Source organism: Pan paniscus, chromosome 9 (assembly GCF_029289425.2).
Source record: "Pan paniscus chromosome 9, NHGRI_mPanPan1-v2.0_pri, whole genome shotgun sequence".
Taxonomy (NCBI): domain Eukaryota; kingdom Metazoa; phylum Chordata; class Mammalia; order Primates; family Hominidae; genus Pan; species Pan paniscus.
Window position 1 is genome coordinate 5,857,715 of NC_073258.2, and position 11,129 is coordinate 5,868,843.

Consider the following 11,129-nt stretch of genomic DNA (forward strand, 5'->3'; position numbering starts at 1 on the left):
CACCAGAGGTAGAGCCTGTGTATGTATGTATGTATATGTATATGTGTGTGTGTGTGTGTGTATGTATGTATGTATGTATGTATGTATGTATGTATGTATAAGAGACAGGGTCTTGCTCTGCAGTCCAGGCTGGAGTGCAGTGTCACAATCATAGTTCACTGCAGCCTCAAATTACTCCTGGCTTCAAGCCATCCTCGCACCTCAGCCTTCAGAGTAGCTGAGACTACAGGCACATGCCAACAAGCCCGGATACTTTTTTTTTTCTTCATTCTCTTTGGAGAGAGTCTCACTCTGTTGCACAGGCTGGAGTGCAATGGTGCAATCTTGGCTCACTGCAACCTCTGTCTCCCGGGTTCAAGTGATTCTCATGCCTCAGCCTCCTGAGTAGCTAGGATTACAGGCATGCACCACCACACCAGGCTAATTTTGCTTTTTTCATTGTTGTTTCTTGTTTGTTTTTCACAAATAGGACTTTTTATTTGCCACTGTTATAAGTCTGACCTTTAAACAGATTCTTGGACTGGTGGTTCATATCCATCAGCTCATTCAACATTAGCATGTGTCTCATCCCTAGTGGGTTTTCCAGAACTACTACCTTCACCATGAAGCTCCATGCCTTTCAAACCCAGGGGTCTCCAGCATTTTTACTTTTCTAATGAAGACATCATGGAGAGGATAAATTGGCAAGCCTTTTTGACATCTTTTATAATATTGTCTGGAATCAATTTATTGACCACTTCTTTCAAGTCATTTGTCTGCACCTCTCAGGTCATGATTTCCATCATCTTCTTCTGGATTTGGGGGAATGTTAGTGCTGAGCATAAGAGGTCTTCAGTATCAGATTGTTGTGTTTTTAGTAAAACCAACACAAAACAGATGAAAGAAGTAACCATCGGTAGTCTTGACATCAACATGAGCTTCAATCATTATTAAACATTTTTCAACCATGGAACATATTTTGTCACAGGTAAGACCCATGCCATAGAAGTTAGTCAGGCAGTTTTTGCCCTGAACATCTTCAGTAATCAGCTTGAATTTTCTAAATGCAACTTTATCACTCTGCACATCAGCAAGACTCACTTCAAACACAAGACCCTTGAGACCATCAGATGCAATTTGGGTTCCTTGGGTCCTGGTGACCAAGTCTTTCCAATATTTCTTATATTGAACATAGCAGGTGCTTTCACATCATACTGATCTTTCTTAGAGAATGGACCAACTACTTTCTTCTTAACTCCCTTTTTGCCGCCTTTCATAAGGCACTTGTTCTTAACAACCGCCATGGTGCTGCTCAGAGTACCAAAAGGCTAAATTTTGTATTTGTGGTAGAGACAGTGTTTAACCATGTTGGCCAGGCTGGTCTTGAACTCCTGATGTCAGGTGATCTGCCCGCCTCAGCCTCCCAAAGTGCTGGGATTACAGGTGTCAGCCACTGCACCCAGCTGCTATTTATTTTTTCTTTTTTTTTGTAGAGACAGGGTTTGACCATGTTGCCAAGGCTGGCCTGGAACTCCTGGCCTCAAGCAATCCTCCCACCGCAGCCTTCCAAATCACTGGGATTTCAGGTGTCAGCCACCATGCCCAGCCTGGAATCTATTTTTAAAGCCAATCAAGTGTTGAATAAAATTGCAACTTGGGCTGTTTTATCTTTGCATTTTTTACATTTCAATGGTTTTTAATATATTCAGAGATATATGCAAACATTACCAGTCAATTTTAGAACATTTCATGACCTCAAAAAGAAACCTCATACCCTTTAGCTAACACCCCCTATCCTCCCATGCCCCTACCAGCCCTAAGCAACCACTAGTTGACTTCCTATTTCTATAGATTTCCATCTGAATGAAATCATGTAGAATGTGATCTTTCATCTGTTTTGAAGGTTCATCCACGCTGTAGCGTATGTGCTTTGCTCCTTTTAGTGATCAAATAATATTCCACCATGTGGGTAGACAACATTCGGTGTATCTCTTCATCTGGTGATGGGCATTTGGATTAATTCCCTCTTTGGGATATTAGGAGTGATGCTACTGTAATTATTCATGTACAAGTTTTTGTGTGGACCTGTGCTTTCATTTTTGAATACGAAAATATGGCACATCTCCAAGGAAGACATACAAGTGGCCAATAAGCATATGAAAAGATGCTCAATGAAATTCATCATCAGGGAAACAGAAATCAAAACCACAATGAGATACCACGTCATACCCATAAGGTTGGCTAGAATCGAAGATACAGAAAATTGGCCTGGTGCAGTGGCTCATGCCTGTAATCAAAGAACTTTTGGAGACCAAGGCAGGCAGATCACCTGAGGCCAGGAGTTTGAGACCAGCCGGGCCAACATGGTGAAACCCTGTCTCTACTAAAAAAATACAAAAATTAGCCAGGCCTGGTGGCAGGTGCATATAATCCCAGCTACTTGGGAGGCTGAGGCAGGAGAGTAAGTTGAATCTGGGAGGCAGAGGTTGCAGTGAGCTGAGATTGTGCCACTTCACTCCAGCCTAGGCGACAGAGCAAGACTTCATCTCAAAAAAAAAAAAAAAAAATACAGAAAATAACAAGTGTTGGTGAGGATGCAGAGAAACTAGAACCTTCATACACTGCTGGTGGGAATTAAAATGGTGTAGCCACTGTGAGAAACACTTTAACAACTTCCCAAACCATTCTACATAGAGTTACCAAATGACCCAGCAATTGTACTCCTAGGTATAGGCCCAACTTGGGCTCTTTTAATCTATGGAAAATGAACTGTGGGTACTTGGCAAGAACAAAGAGGGAGAGAGGAAGAAATGGTGCTATGAGGGCACATTGATTGGTCTCTAGTACACAGGGCTCCTACTGCAAGTGGTCTCTAAATGACTTCATCAGTTGCTCATAAAAAAAATCACCCTCTGCTCCAATCGTGGAGGAAGAAGTATGGATTGGACCTGGTGAGCCACGGTAAGACTGACGGCTAAACTGTATGAATGATGAGGGGATTTGCACGTATAATCTTGACTGTACTCGATTTTTTATTTTACCCATTGTCTTTGAAAACCTAACTCTTGACTAAGAACTAACTTTCCTGTACTTGTTGTTGACTTTAATTTCCAATTCCACATAATCCAAATATGATATGCTGAGAAATCTCTCAAAGGAAAAATGCTAAGAATACAGGCACCGTTATATGGCAAATTTTGCAGAATTAACACAAATTGCACTTGTAGTTACGAAGCACAAAACATTTTCATGGGTAAAGAAAAAAGTGTTCTTCATTCTAGTAGAGGCTGCAGGATGAGGCCGATCAAGTTGCTTGCCCAGCCAGACCTTGGGCTCTTACCAAATTTGTGTCAGAGTCAACTCTGATGGAGTCTGTATCCCAGTCATCTTTTTTTTTTTTTTTGACATGAAATCTCGCTCTGTCTCCCAGGCTGGAATGCAGCGGTGTGATCTCAGCTCACTGCAACATCTGCCTCCTGGGTTCAAGCAATTATCCTGCCTCAGCTTCCCAAGTAGCTGGGAATACATGTGCATGCCACCATGCCTGGCTAAGTTTTATATTTTTAGTAGAGACGTTTCATCATGTTGGCCAGGCTGTGCTCAAACTCCTGCCCTCAAGTGATCCGCTTGCCTTGGCCTTCCAAAGTGCTGGGATTACAGGCATGAGCCACCATGCCCGACCTCAGTCATCTTTTTATCCTCCACACCTGGCAAGTTCTAGACACACTGTGGTTCCATACAAGTTTGTTGAATAAACAGGAGACAGATAGAAAGTGGGAACTCTGGAAGTAGAGAAGATTCCAGAAATTGTGCATATTTCCTAGAGACTGTGACCAAATTCCTCAGTCCTGCCAGAGTTTCCCTATCTCAACTCAAACCTTACGTGTGGGCCCAGGCGCAGTGGCTCACACCTGTAATCCCAACACTTTAGGAGGCTGAGGTGGGCAGATCACTTGAGGCCAGGAGTTTGAGACCAGCCTGGACAACATGGTGAAACCCTGTCTCTACTAAAAATACAAAAATTAGCCAGGCATGGTGGTGTGCACCTGTAGTTCCAGCTACTCGGGGGGCTGAGGCACAAGCATTGCTTGAACCCAGGAGGCGGAGGTTGCAGTGAGTCACGATTATGCCACTGTACTCTAGCCTGGGCAATAAAGCAAGACTGTCTCAAAAGAAAAAAAACCCTTATGTGTGGGCCTTGTTACAGAATTAATGTTTATATGGACAATATGTACCTGGGTGTATGTTAAGAGCATGAGTCATCCACAAGATTTTAGCAAAGTCCATTTAGAAAGCTCAATGCTTTGGGCTTCCACTTGCCTTGCTGCCTATGTCCTCAGAAGGAGGCTTCATCCTTCCATGTACCCAGCAAATCCTTTATGCAGAGATGCACACAACACACTCCTATCCTTGGCTATGACACCTTGAAAGGCTCCTCTTGGTGGCCCCTGGTGCTCATTTCAGAGCAGTTCAAATTAAGGTGATCAGCTTTCATGCCAATCACTCTACAAATCACTCCTATTATGACCAATTTTTCTAAATGCTTTATTGAATTATTAAAGAAATGTGCGCATAGAAGAGGTCAACACAGTACTTTTCTTACAAACTGAACATACTGGCCAGGCGCAGTGGCTCATGCCTGTCATCCCAGCACTTTGGGAGGCTGAGGTGAGCAGATTGCTAAAGCCTAGGAGCTTGAGACCAGCCTGGGCAACATAGTGAGACCCCCCACCTACAAAAAATAAATAAATACAAAAATTAAGCAGCAGTGGTGGCACATGCTTGTAGTTCCAGCTACTCAGGAGGGCTGAGGTGGGAGAACTGCTTGAGCCCAGGAGGCAGAGGCTGCAGTGAGCCATGATGGTGCCACTGTGCTCCAGCCTGGGTGACACAGCAAGATCCTGCCTCAAAAAAAAAAAAAAAATCTCCATATTACCGACAACCAATTCAAGAAACAAAATATTACAGCCCCTTCCAGGATATTCCTGGGATCTCTTCCATCTCTACAAACCCCTGACTACAAACAGTCTCCAACTATTTCACCTGACATTGTACTTTATGAAAGCAGCAGTTCTCAGATGGGGGCTATTGTGCCCCCTGGGGACATTAGGCAATATCTGGAGACACTGGGGGTTGTGTCTACTTGAGGGGAGTTGTGTTACTACATCCAGTGAGTCCAGGGATCCAGGGATGCCGCTCAACATCCTAAAATGCACAGGGAACCCCCACACATACAACAGAGAAATTGCTGAGCCGAAATGTCAGCAGCGTCACAGCTGACACCCTGACATACAGAGAGTCACACAGTATCTGTTCTTTCATGCTCAGGATCTCTTTCATTCTAATCATTTCATAGGAAACAGAAATGTCATTTGGAGGCAGGTAGAGTCCAAAACAAAGAAAATCCAGAGTTTTTTTTTTTTTAATCAGCCTGGTGCCTTTAGAGCTAGGATTTGTTTTCCATTCTTTCTGTCTCATTTTCAAGTGATTTTTCTTCAAATGGCATCTGCTGGGCTCAAGACCCGGAGATCGCCGCAAAGCTGAGATTCACATGGGAATTTTGTACACACCCACACAGGTATACACTGCCGTTTGCATGCAGACATCCACCCACAGATACACACATCCGGAGACCAAGACAGAAAGCAAACCCCACCATAAAAGCACAGTCCCCCAAACAGGAGAAATGCACCATTCACTCCAGGGAGGTACCTATTGGTTTAATTCAGCCTCTGATAGGCTGTTGCCAAGCCCAGCTCTGAAAGTCTTCCCCTCTAGGAAAGAGAGATAGATTTTTTCTTTACTCAAGAATATAGATCTAAAAAAACAAACACTTCTGCATCTCAAAGCAGGCTCTACCTCCTGAGCTACACATATTGATCAGCAATTTATTGTCAATTTTCTTTTATTTGAACTGGAGAAAAATATAATCTAATTATGTTCTTACTGACAGTTGGGAATCAGTCACACTAAATCCAATTCTCTGGGTTCTCATGATTAAGGTGTTTAAATTGGGGGACAACAAAGCAAAAGCATTGGTCATGTTTTAATATAATTAGTACAGGATATATCTAAGGGATTCAAGTATCACTGTAGCAAGAAGCTCATTCTGCAGTAAAAGGGGGATTCTGCCACTAGGATTGAGTTAGGGTTGTTCATGGATGCACCGTTTTATCAATGTCTCTTCAAGAGTCCATGGAATGTGGAATGGGAAAGACTGAAATAGTCCAAGTCTTGGCTAAGCTTCTATCAAGGGGTGTTAGGAGCTGATAAAATAGCCTGGTCTCTACAGACATCCTACACTGTAGGTCTCTAAGCTACAGATTCTCAGATTTTTCTACTTTATAAACCAGTAAAAATATTTTTTTTTAATTTGAGAACCAACATAAGGTTGCTTTTTTTTTTTTTTTTTGGTAAGAAGGAACTTTTTTAACTTACCAGTTTTGTACACACACACACACACAAACACAGACACACACATACACACAGAAATTCCACCATGATTGGTCAGAATAGGTTAGGTTTTGCTAAAATAACAAACAACTCCTAAATCTTGGTAACTTCAAATATCAGAAGTTGTTTTTGTCACTCATGCTACATCTGCAGGGAGGTGTGGGGTGCTCTGTTTTCCACCAAACCTGCCCTAAGACTAAGGCTAATGGGGGCTGCATTACCTCGAGTATCACCAAGCAGGGAACAGAGGGAGAAGAATGCTAGAGAGCCCTGTACTAAGAATTAAATGCAGTCTGATCTCAGAGGTGCAGTGTACTGCTCAGCTGTGCAGATAAATCTGTTAAGGTAAACCAAGATCCTTGGACCCCAGTATCTTCATCAAGATTGTGACACCCTGATTTTCCACCCTGGAAATTGGTGGTGCTGTGGGTTGAGGAGTCCGGGTTTGGATTTAGAAAAGCAGGGAGGAGAATCTGTAGAGCGAGCCACCATGTAAGAAATGGATAAACGCCCTCTCCCCTCTCCCCTCTTTCCACGGTCTCCCTCTGATGCCCAGCCGAAGCTGGACGGTGCTGCTGCCATCTCGGCTCACTGCAGCCTCCCTGCCTGATTCTCCTGCCTCAGCCTGCCGAGTGCCTGCGATTGCAGGCGCGCGCCGCCAAGCCTGACTGGTTTTCGTATTTTTTTGGTGGAGACGGGGTTTCGATGTGTCGGCCGGGCTGGTCTCCAGCTCCTAACCGCGAGTGATCTGCCAGCCTCGGCCTCCCGAGGTGCCGGGATTGCAGACGGAGTCTCGTTCACTCAGTGCTCAATGGCGCCCAGGCTGGAGTGCAGTGGCGTGATCTCGGCTCGCTACAACCACCTCCCAGCCGCCTGCCTTGGCCTCCCTAAGTGCCGAGATTGCAGCCTCTGCCTGGCAGCCACCCCGTCTGGGAAGTGAGGAGCGTCTCCGCCTGACCGCCCATCGTCTGGGATGTGAGGAGCCCCTCTGCCTGGCTGCCCAGTCTGGAAAGTGAGGAGCATCTCTGCCCGGCCGCCATCCCATCTAGGAAGTGAGGAGCGCCTCTTCCTGGCCGCCATCACATCTGGGAAGTGAGGAGCGTCTCCGCCTGACCGCCCATCGTCTGGGATGTGAGGAGCCCCTCTGCCTGGCTGCCCAGTCTGGAAAGTGAGGAGCATCTCTGCCCGGCCGCCATCCCATCTAGGAAGTGAGGAGCGCCTCTTCCCGGCCGCCATCACATCTGGGAAGTGAGGAGCGTCTCTGCCCGGCCGCCCATCGTCTGAGATGTGGGGAGCACCTCTGCCCTGCCACCCCGTCCGGGATGTGAGGAGCGTCTCTGCCCGGCCGCCCCCTCTGAGAAGTGAGGAGACCCTCTGCCTGGCAACCGCCCCATCTGAGAAGTGAGGAGCCCCTCCGCCCGGCAGCCACCCCGTCTGAGAAGTGAGGAGCGTCCTCCCTCCTCGTCCGGGAGGGAGGTGGGGGGGTCAGCCCCCCGCCCGGCCAGCCGCCCTGTCCGGGAGGTGAGGGGCGCCTCTGCCCGGCCGCCCCTACCGGGAAGTGAGGAGCCCCTCTGCCCGGCCAGCCGCCCCGTCCGGGAGGGAGGTGGGGGGGTCAGCCCCCCGCCTGGCCAGCCGCCCTGTCCGGGAGGTGAGGGGCGCCTCTGCCCAGCCGCCCCTACTGGGAAGTGAGGAGCCCCTCTGCCCGGCCAGCCGCTCTGTCTGGGAGGGAGGTGGGGGGATCAGCCCCCTGCCCGGCCAGCCGCCCCGTCCGGGAGGGAGGTGGGGGGATCAGCCCCCCGCCCGGCCAGCCGCCCCGTCTGGGAGGGAGGTGGGGGGATCAGCCCCCCGCCCGGCCAGCCGCCCCGTCCGGGAGGGAGGTGGGGGGGTCAGCCCCCCGCCCGGCCAGCCGCCCCGTCCGGGAGGGAGGTGGGGGGGTCAGCCCCCCGCCCGGCCAGCCGCCCCGTCCGGGAGGGAGGTGGGGGGGTCAGCCCCCCGCCCGGCCAGCCGCCCCGTCCGGGAGGGAGGTGGGGGGGTCAGCCCCCCGCCCGGCCAGCCGCCCCGTCCGGGAGGGAGGTGGGGGGGTCAGCCCCCCGCCCGGCCAGCCGCCCCGTCCGGGAGGGAGGTGGGGGGGTCAGCCCCCCGCCCGGCCAGCCGCCCTGTCCGGGAGGGAGGTGGGGGGGTCAGCCCCCCGCCCGGCCAGCTGCCCCGTCGGGGAAGTGAGGGGCGCCTCAGCCCGGCCGCCCCTACCGGGAAGTGAGGAGCCCCTCTGCCCAGCCAGCCGCCCCGTCTGGGAGGGAGGTGGGGGGGTCAGCCCCCCGCCGGGCCAGCTGCCCCGTCGGGGAAGTGAGGGGCGCCTCTGCCCGGCCGCCCCTACCGGGAAGTGAGGAGCCCCTCTGCCCAGCCAGCCGCCCCGTCTGGGAGGGAGGTGGGGGGGTCAGCCCCCCGCTGGGCCAGCTGCCCCGTCGGGGAAGTGAGGGGCGCCTCTGCCCGGCCGCCCCTACTGGGAAGTGAGGAGCCCCTCTGCCCGGCCAGCCGCCCTGTCCGGGATGGAGGTGGGGGGGTCAGCCCCCGCCCGGCCAGCCGCCCCGCCCGGGAGGTGAGGGGCGCTTCTGCCCGGCCGCCCCTACTGGGAAGTGAGGAGCTCCTCTGCCCGGCCACCACCCCATCTGGGAGGTGTGCTCAACAGCTCATTGAGAACGGGCCATGAAGACAATGGCGGTTTTGTGGAATAGAAAGGGGGGAAAGGTGGGGAAAGGATTGAGAAATCGGATGGTTGCCGTGTCTGTGTAGAGGGAGGTAGACATGGGAGACTTTTCATTTTGTTCTGTACTAAGAAAAATTCTTCTGCCTTGGGATCCTGTTGATCTGTGACCTTACCCCCAACCCTGTGCTCTCTGAAACATGTGCTGTATCCACTCAGGGTTGAATGGATTAAGGGCGGTGCAAGATGTGCTTTGTTAAACAGATGCTTGAAGGCAGCATGTTCGTTAAGAGTCATCACCACTCCCTAATCTCAAGTACCCAGGGACACAAACACTGCGGAAGGCCGCAGGGTCCTCTGCCTAGGAAAACCAGAGAACTTTGTTCACTTGTTTATCTGCTGACCTTCCCTCCACTATTGTCCTGTGACCCTGCCAAATCCCCCTCTGCGAGAAACACCCAAGAATGATCAATTAAAAAAAAAAAAAAAAAAAAAAAAAAGAATTAAATGCTCCAGGCTAGAAGTCTAACACTGCACCTCTGCCCCCAGCCTGTTGGCCAGTACTAGCCACATCCCCTTCCCCACCACAGGGCAATGCATGAAGACAGGAGAATTGGATACATTACAAATTTCTACCCTATGGCATTTCATAAAAGAGAAAAAAATGCAAATACAAAAATGTTTTAATAGAATAGAATATATACATTTTTAGAATAAGAACAGTCCTCCAAAAAGGACAGCTGGTGGTCTCTCACCAGTGGGCACATTTCTGTGACATTGTCTCTGTTTTTCCATTTTATCCTTGACCTATGAACATTTTATACAGATGGGCCAAAGAACACCATGTGGGGACCACTGCTCTAATCAGGTGATGAAAACGGCCCCAAGAACAGAGCACAGTCTCTTTAGCAAAGACCCAGCAGGGCCAGGGTGACCATGTTCTCACCATCAATGTGCAGACATCCACCTGCAGAATCCTCACATCCCAACATCAAACAGTGGCTCTTTATAGCTTGATTCTAATGCACTTTGATCTTCATCATCACTGTAAAGCTCTCTGGCCCCAAGATCTAACATCGCCACTCTAGCTACATCCTGCAACTGTTCACCTCTCCTGCCTCCTCATCCCTCTAAACTTCTCTTCACAACCTCATGTTTCCTTCTTGCTTTATCTTCCTGCTCAGCCTGGACCTTACAGTCACCTTCTTGTAATGTGCTCCTGAACTAGTTCTTCCCTGCCTCCAACCACACCCACCTGGAAAATCTCCATACCCCATTGATGACTTGCCTCGCAACTGCCCAAGGGCTGCTGAATGATACTGGAAAGAATCACAACATGGATCTGGTAGTTCCACTAAATAATCTCACCATCCAACTCTACGGTAGACTTCACTTCTGCTCAGCAATATTTTTAAGCATCACAAATAAATTCCAAACCATATTTGCTAGAACAACTGACTTTAAACCTCTTCCGTATCTCAAAGCCCCCCAAACCCATCCCTAGGGGTTTCAGAGCCCAGAGTTGAGTTCTCTCAACTCACTTCCATCTCACCCCTAGATCACTGTATCTTGACCCTCTTCCTGTGCCTTTCCCATCTTATAAGAAGCATCCTTCTCCTTTTCCAAGCTACCTTCTCCACTTGTGCCTCATTTGAGACCTCCCTTTATCACCCGTTCCCTTGGAACTCCCATGACTCACCACCTTCACTTGTCATTTCCTCATAAATATTTTGCACCATGTATGTGCCAGGCGTTTTAACATATAATCACGCTTAAGTCTCCACATGCTAACAAGAAAAACCTTGATTATTCCTGCTATGCCCTCAAGTTATTACCCTCCCCGCTCCTTTCCTGTGTTCCCAAACTTTGTTGATCTTCATCAATCCCTCTGATGCAGATGGCTCCGAAGTTTGCATCCTATTAGGTTGGTGCAAAAGTAATTGCGGATTTTGCCATTAAAAGTAATGGCAAAAATAGCAATTATTTTTGTACCAGC

At 49.2% G+C, this 11,129-nt stretch overlaps 1 pseudogene; it reads right to left on the minus strand.

Annotated features, from left to right (window-relative positions):
* Positions 1-503: 503 nt before the first annotated feature.
* Positions 504-1,823, minus strand: LOC100985889 (small ribosomal subunit protein eS1-like; annotated as a pseudogene).
* Positions 1,824-11,129: the final 9,306 nt, after the last annotated feature.